This window comes from Psammomys obesus, unplaced genomic scaffold (assembly GCF_907164565.1).
Source record: "Psammomys obesus unplaced genomic scaffold, mPsaObe1.curated_primary_1811, whole genome shotgun sequence".
Classification (NCBI taxonomy): Eukaryota; Metazoa; Chordata; class Mammalia; order Rodentia; family Muridae; genus Psammomys; species Psammomys obesus.
Genome location: NW_026596064.1, coordinates 22769283 through 22776972, shown reverse-complemented (window position 1 = coordinate 22776972; position 7690 = coordinate 22769283). Strand labels below are relative to the sequence as shown.

General features: G+C 48.4%; 1 protein-coding gene across 3 annotated transcripts in view; it reads left to right on the top strand.

The window, feature by feature from the left end:
• The first annotated feature begins 79 nt into the window (after positions 1-79).
• Boc (BOC cell adhesion associated, oncogene regulated) overlaps positions 80-7690 on the top strand; it is a 71766-nt gene continuing 64155 nt past the window's right edge. For all 3 annotated transcript variants that reach the window (XM_055625174.1, XM_055625173.1, XM_055625172.1), the window contains exon 1: positions 80-473. The gene's annotated coding sequence lies outside the window, so the exon portion shown is untranslated. The remainder of the gene's footprint in view (positions 474-7690) is intronic.

Below are 7690 nucleotides of genomic sequence, written 5' to 3'. Positions count from 1 at the left end.
AAAAAAAAAAAAAAAAAAAAAGCTTCTTCCATATGGAGGGATTGGGTGCGCTGGGCGCGGCGTCCCCTGCCTCGTCCGCCCGCCGCCGCCGCTGCCACCACGGCTCCCGCTCACCGCCGCGGGAACCCTGAGCCGGGTCCCGCCGGTGTCAGCTCCGGCCGCGCGCGCGCGCACACACACACGCGCACACACACACACACACACACACACACACACACACGCTCTCGCCCCGCGTCCCCGCCGCCGTGGCCGCACGAGCCCTCCCTCCTCGGCCCGCACCTCCCGGGTCCCGGGCTTCTTTGTTGCTCCGGCCGCGGCCACTCTTTCCCGTGGCGAGGTGTCCCCGTGTGTCACCGCGCCGTGCGCGTGTGCGGGTCGGTGCCGCGCGGGGCCGTGTGGCCCTCTCCTCTCCATCCACCACGCGAGCCCCGGAGCCCCGGTCCCCGTCTCCCCGGGCTCCGGCTGCACGAGAGGTGAGTCATGTCGCTCAAGTTTGTTTTCTTTTCATAAAAAAAAAAAAAAAAAAGTTGTGTTTATTTGTTGGTTTGGGGCTGGGAGGCGTGTGGGAGGCGGCAGCCCGCCCCGCGGTGCCGAGGGCTCCCGCGAGCCTTGCTGCCGGGCGCCCGCAGGCTCCGGGCGCTGGGCTTGGGACTCCGGACTGGGGCTCCGAGCTCTGGGCTAGGGCCGGGGCTGGGGCTGCGGGGGCTTGACCGGGGTTCGAGCTGGGGGTCTCCGAGTGTTTTGCTGGGGCTCCGACGGGGTCTGGCTCCCTGGGCTGGGGCTGGAGCACTGATCCGGGGCTCAGCTCGGATCGCTGAGCTGGGCTCGGTCTGGGGCTCCGAGCGCTTGACTGGCTCCGGCTGGTGTCAGGGCCTGACGCGGCCGGGCGCACCGAGTTCCCGGGGCCGCCACTGTCCGCGCTCCGCTGCCCGGCCCGGGAGCGCCGCGCCTGCGTCTCCAGCCGGGTCTGGCTGGTTTCGCTCCCGGGATTCCCGGAAGCCGCTCCGGTGTTAGGAGGGCGCGGACATCTTCCCAGACTTACTCCGAAGAGCTGACACGGTGCCCCAGCTACCCAGCCAGGCGGTGGGGACAAGCCCACAGGCAACACCCCATTTGCCTCTTTGGGGGAGAAGTTATCACTGGCGTGTGGAAAGGAAAACCCTAAGTATAAGGGACTGAGGGAGACCAAAAGCTAAATAGAGGATCTCCCCCTACCTTGGCTGGACCAGTGGATGGGAGACACTGAATTGGCATCCGGAGGTGTTTGTCCGAGATAAAGCATCAGCAAGAGGGGTGTGTGTGTGTGTGTGCCTAGTGTCCCACTGGGGTTGTGCCCTGGGGATTTTGTTTCTGTTAACTGTGAGAAGGGAAGTGACTTTGTGGGTCAAGTGGGAGAGAAGGCTGTGGAAGGGAGGGAAAAACGGGGGATTTGGAAGAGTCTGTTAGTTTTCCAGGTGAAAAAGAACTGTGAGGGGTGGGAGGCAGGCAGAACTGGGGGAGGGGGGCTAAGAGGGCCTTGGAGGTGGTTCTGTTGAACTTCGGAGATGGTGTGGCCCATGCCCAGTCCCATGAAACAAAAGTTGTGCTCCTCTAGAGATGTGGCAGTTACGTCTAAGAATACCCAAACCACACACCAGCAATCCCAAACAGGCACTTTCTGGGTGTGGTGAGGTGTTCTGAGCTCCCCTATCCCTTCTCTTCAAACTCCCTTCCAGGAAGTTTTTGAACTGGAGCTCCCTCTTACAGGATTCAAGGAAGAGTATGTTCTGTTTCAGACCCTGTGCCTGGAATGGCCTGGACCAGCACATCTGTCACTTAGCTCTTTGTTGTCCTGGATTTTGAAAGCATAGGCCATTTAATAAATGTAGCATTAAGAATTCTTAACTATGTAAACACTTTGATTTATTCTACTACTGGGTTCTAATTCTAAGTCCAGTGCAGGGATTCTTCCTTTCCTTCCTTCCTTCCTTCCTTCCTTCCTTCCTTCCTTCCTTCCTTCTTACCTACCTTTCATTTTCTTTTTCTATCTCTTTGGTTTGGCCAGTAAGTCTTTCTTCCTTTTCTCAAGAATAGTGTGGAAGGCACTCTAAAGTCCTGTTGCACCAATGTGAGGGGCTCCGATGCCCATACATCTGGATGCCCTGTTTTCTGGGCTTTACTTAAATTGAAGCAAGAGGTTGGCCATTTTGAGGTGTGTAACAGGGTTCCCAGGAGCACTCTGAGGTCTTATAATTGGCCCTTTTTAATGGTCCTATAATTGAGACCCAGGAGGTTCCCATGGTAATCTTGAAGTACTCTGGGGTCAGCGGGACAGAGTTGGGGTGGAAAAAGCAGTAGAGTTGTGATTTCCCAGCTTATATAAGTTTTTAGAATGAGTTTATGCAAACAGGCAAAAAATAAAATGAGTTATAGTTCTCTCCCTGCACCTCTTGGCTGGCCCTGCCAGCTCCTGTGGAGACTCAGGATTTGTCCCTTTAGGAAGAGTCTAGGGGCTGCCTATACCTTTGCCATCCAAGGACTGAGATCTCAGACACTGCCCCTTTGACCCAAGTTTATGATTTCTCAGGAAGACAGCACTGCAAGAGACTGTCACTCAGGGGAAGAGGCCAAATCATGGGCCTTTAGAAGTAAATGTTGACAGTCCAGGATACAGTTCTTTGACCACAGCTAGGGAGGAAGAGTCTAGGGGACAACCTTGAGAGGACCCTGCTTAGCTGCTAACTGGTTGGCCAATTCATGATAATGACTGTAATTTATGTCCCTTTCCATCCTCCAAATGGGTCCAGAGGTTTCATTGTCTTTGAAGTGTTTTCCCCCCTTTTTCCTCCAGTGGCATGAGATCCCTGCTCTCTTCAGAGGCTTCTCTGTGGTTTCCAATGCCTGACATGAATAGGAGATTTTATTCATGAAGTAGTTCTGTTGACTTCCCCCACGGGCTCCTGGGGTTTAAGAAAAGAGGGCAAGAAGTAAGCCTAAGGATCATAGTATTCCAAGGGCCCTGGGGGGCCTGGGTTCAAATTTCAGCAGTCACTGATATGCTTAATGACTTAGGGTTTTATCTCTGTATCTTTCCAACAACAGCAGAAGACCCAACTGCACTTGATAATTACTGTTTACTACTTTTTGGTCTCTGAATAAGAAAGAGTTAACCAGGTTTCCAAAGATGTTATTATACATTTGGGAGTTTGCTTTCTTTCCTCCATACTCTAAGCTCCCTTATTTTGGGGGAAAGGAATGGAGATGGGAGAGGAAAGAGTGATAATGTTTCCATTTTGAAAAACACATTTACTCTAACATAAATAATGTATTATCACTTCTACACTCAAATATTTACAGGGCATCAGACACCAGGATGATGGGAGCTTCCTTCTCCCAGGAGAGTAAGGTTTGTTTTCACCCAAAAGTAGTTCTCCCTGGCTTTTATTGATTATATAAATGTCCACTACTACTCACAAAACTTTTTATAATTACCCATAATCTCATCCAATAATCAACTTCTTGCTTTTCATTTGTGCATATGTACCTTCTGCAGCTGTGATGAAAGTGTAGACTGTTGTCACCAGACACTTCTTAAGTATCTTTATAATCTGACCAAAGACTCACATATTATATATTATATATATATATATAATATATAATATATATCACATTGCTGTTGGTAGGAATAAGTCAAACCCTATGAAACCCTAACATGTAATATTTTTATAATTTGTGTGCCTGAATCAAATGTTTGGAGTAGGGGAGTTTGGTGGAACATGCTTGTTTAAATTTAGAAATCCATGCTTACAAAAACTTTCCTAGGAAAGAATTTTGCCTCTTTGGATCCCTCAGGGTTGGCTAGAGTACGGAGGTGGAACGCAGGAAGGAAACTCTAAGGATGTCTCAGGTGGCATGAGTACCAGCCCTGAAACTCCATACACACCTGTACCCTTCACAGTCAGCCTCCTTCGTCACACTTGTCCCATCTTCCTTGCTCTTTCTTTGGTTATGCTGCCAACCCCTCTTCATTCCCACTCCCGCCATACCTGCCCATGCACCCACCCTGTGGCACAGTCCCATTCCCAGTTTGACACTCAGCTTTAAAATCCAATTCCCCCAGCCTTTTATATGTGATCCATCCCACTCTGTGCTACTAAAACCCTCTGGCCATTGCTTTCTGACGAGCTTATTCCTTGTCAACCAGGGCCCTATCCTTATTAAGCATGAGGCCTGGTTATGTATTTTTAAGAAGCATTTTTTTTTTTTGTAAATGTTAAGGAAAGTGGACCGCTGGATGCAAAGATAGTGATTTGTAAAATGTAATCATTATTCTTTATTGCTCATTGTTTCTAGAAAGGAGGTAGGTAACTGGAAAATTAAAGAGACTTGTGAGCTTAGGAAAAAATATTTTTCTTCTTTCTTATTCATAAAATGGATTAATGAGGGATTGCTGTGGCTTATAGCACCACACCTTATAAACAGCAAGGACTTTAGAACTCTGTTTATTTTCATTGCGCACAGATGAAACAGCTTTTTTCTTCAGCCTTGGAACAGGTTTCATGGACTCCATGACCCATGAGGTCTTGTCAGCATTCACCTGAGGGTAGTAGTGATGAAGTAGAAAACATAGGTGATTTTCATTTCCTTGTCTTCTCTCTCTGGCCTGATGGGTCAGCTATTTCTTCATCATCAACAGTGCTCAACAAAGCAAGACAACAATGCTTCTCGTCTATTAGCGCTGGAAGAGGCCAGCTTTGTGTGGAATGTAGATTTCTGATAGGTTCTAGCTGCTCATACACTCTTGTATACTGAGCCTGTGGTGGCCATGTGAACCCCCTCTCCCAAGGCAAACCCTGTCAGATATGTGGGAGACAGATCATTAATTAAGAGATCTGGAATCCAAGCTTGCTGTGGAAAAGTCCAACGTGGGTTTGGGTGAGGAATGCCAAGTGTTTATGGCTCTGTCAGTGGTATCATAGTGAATGCCTTGTGGTCTGATGTACCAGGCATTGTTTATCTCACACACACACACACACACACACACACACACACACACACACACAAAACAGAAGGATTCTGCTTCTTACTGTCCACTAAAATATAGCGAGGGAATAATTTCTCTTTTCCTAATGGCAAATTTGGCCTTATCTTCAAAGAAGGCCTTTGATGTTTGGGACAAAATTATTGGGCAGAAAGAAGAAATCATAGCAGTGATGCAGAATGAATTCATTCCAGTTGCCAGAGGACATGTTGAGAAAGTAAGAGAAGACTGTGGGATAAGCAGTATGGCGAAGAATAACCCCAAGGAAGCCGGGCAGTGGGAATATGGCAAAAGAGCATTATTCTTCTCAAGAGAGTCTGGACAATGAGGGTGAGGGAGTGTAGCCAGACTGGAGCCTTCATCCTTTCACTGGCTTTTTACTGCATATGTGCTGTGCCCCAGGCGTCATGGCATGAGCCTTGCCAGCCTTCTTCAACAGTTCATCTCTAACCCTTGCTAGGACAGTCCGTGACGGCCAGCCGTCCACTGCTGGCAGGAGGGAAGTGCAGAGTAAACCTACGCTGCTTGTGGGTCAGCTAAGAAGGGCTTCCTGAACCACGGAATGCAAAAAGCTCAGGCTGACTCAAAGCCAAAGGCAAGGCCAGCGGGTCAGCAGTCCAAAATATTCTCCCACATCTGCCTGTATAAGTTGTTCTCTAGTTTCTCCCTGAAAATTCATTTTTTTCCCTCTGTGTGTGATTAAGCATGCTAGAGACAGGAGATACCCAACTCAGAGTATTTCTATTTGATTTTTTTTTTCAACTTTGTGAATTGTTTTCAGGGAGAAAAGGAGAAGTAGATGACTTTGTTCTCTTTCAACTCCATCAGATTTCTCTTGAGAATTAGAGAAATGGCTGGCACATGTCTTTAATCCCAGCACTTGGGAGGCAAAGACAGGAGGATCACTGTTAGAGACCAGCCAGGATATAGAGAGACCCTGTCTCAACACACACACAGAGAGAGAGAGAGAGAGACAGAGAGAGAGAGAGCAAGAGAAAGAGAGAGAAAGGCAGAGAAAGAGAGAAACATGTGCTTGAATTTAGCACTTCGCTTGTGTGTTGCATTTGCTCTCATGTATATCTCTGGATATATAATCTTCTGCAGTAGGTTTAGATGGTCCTGAAGTCTGTCTCAGAGTGGCAAGTGGAAGGGAGATGTATTTTAGCGGCAGCTCAATCACTGAGCTTCCCAGCTACTCCCAAACCTCCTGGGCTTCCAAGAGATGGACATCACACAGGAGGTAAAGATAGATGTAGGTGCCTGATCTCTAGAAGACCCCACCTAGAAAAGGCTAAAAATGGACTCTTGAAGAAAGAAAGCCCCCACCACCACTTTCCCTGGCTCCGCCAATATTTTTCCAGCTTAGTCTAAGCCAAGTGCCTTTACTAGTGCTTACCTAACATAATCCCAGCAGGTTTATTAGGTATGGGTCCCAGTTAATTGGAGAGGAAAATTGGAGGGTTCTGGGTTTATTGGTTTTCCATGAAAGCAGAGGCTGCCTTAATTATTTCACAAATCACCTCACCCACATGATTCCCTTTCTGAAGTGACAGTCATCTTATAGTAGTTATTGGAGCTCTTCCTTTTTTTCCACAGCTGTAGTCAAGGGAGGGTGATTTGTTAACCTGTCAGCACAGTAGCTCCTGTTGCAAATGCAACCACGCAAAGTCATAGCTGCTCACTGCTGTTTACCTCTGTCATCATGAAAGGGCATTTTGTAGTAGGCAAATTGTATACTCACTTGTCTTGACAGCTTGGAGTTAGAGTTCAGTGTATCACCCATAGGCAGGCCCCTGCAACCCTTCCTTCAGACCTTGAGACTTCTGGTGGTCTGCCATCTGTGAAGGCCCAGTCAGCTCCAGGTGACAGCTCAGTCAGGTGACTTTCCTTCTATAGGCTTCCTTCTGTTGCAGACGTAGAGGCTGGGATAGCAGCCCAGCTCGAGCCCTGCTGGACTGTATGGCAAGTTGCCAGCTAGTTCCAGTGGGTGGTCTTTGACAATAAAAGAAGGGGGCTGGGGGAGCTTAGCTCTCCTCCCCAAAGGGGAACAACAAGGTAGTTTTCTATAGGTGGGCTTTACATAGGCGGCCAATCCCCTTGTCAGGGACACAGCACTCAGGTCTTGAATGTGGGAGAAAAGAATGGAAAGGCTTGACTGAAGGTGGTATTGTATGGCGTTCATTTCTGGTCCCCGGACTTTCACAAACGAAGCCTGTGTTTAGGTACAAGTGCGTGGGCACACACGAGCAGCAGGTACCCTGCATTCAACAAGGGAATGGTTGCATTCTTATTCCCCCGCACACTCCTCCACTCAGGGAGGCAGCCTTGGACAAAGGGCAGGAGAGCAGCATGTCCTCATGCCAGGAGGCGGCAGTGACTGCTTTTGCAAAGATGGGGAGCCTTACGGAGTTGTTTACAGAGCGACTACTGTGTGCCAGGCCTCAAGCCAAGCACCACGTATTCATGCAACCCTCCAGCAGTCCTGTGAAGATGGACCTCGGCATTGTAGTCTGCAGATAACGGGGCTGAAGCCTTAGTAAGTTCAATGATTTGTTTTAGTCACATAGCTGGTAAGTGACAGAGCCAAGATTTCATTATCGTCTGCTAACTCCAGAACTCTCATTTGAAAACAAACAAGTTAAAAAAAAAAAAAAAGCAGTGGTTAGAGTC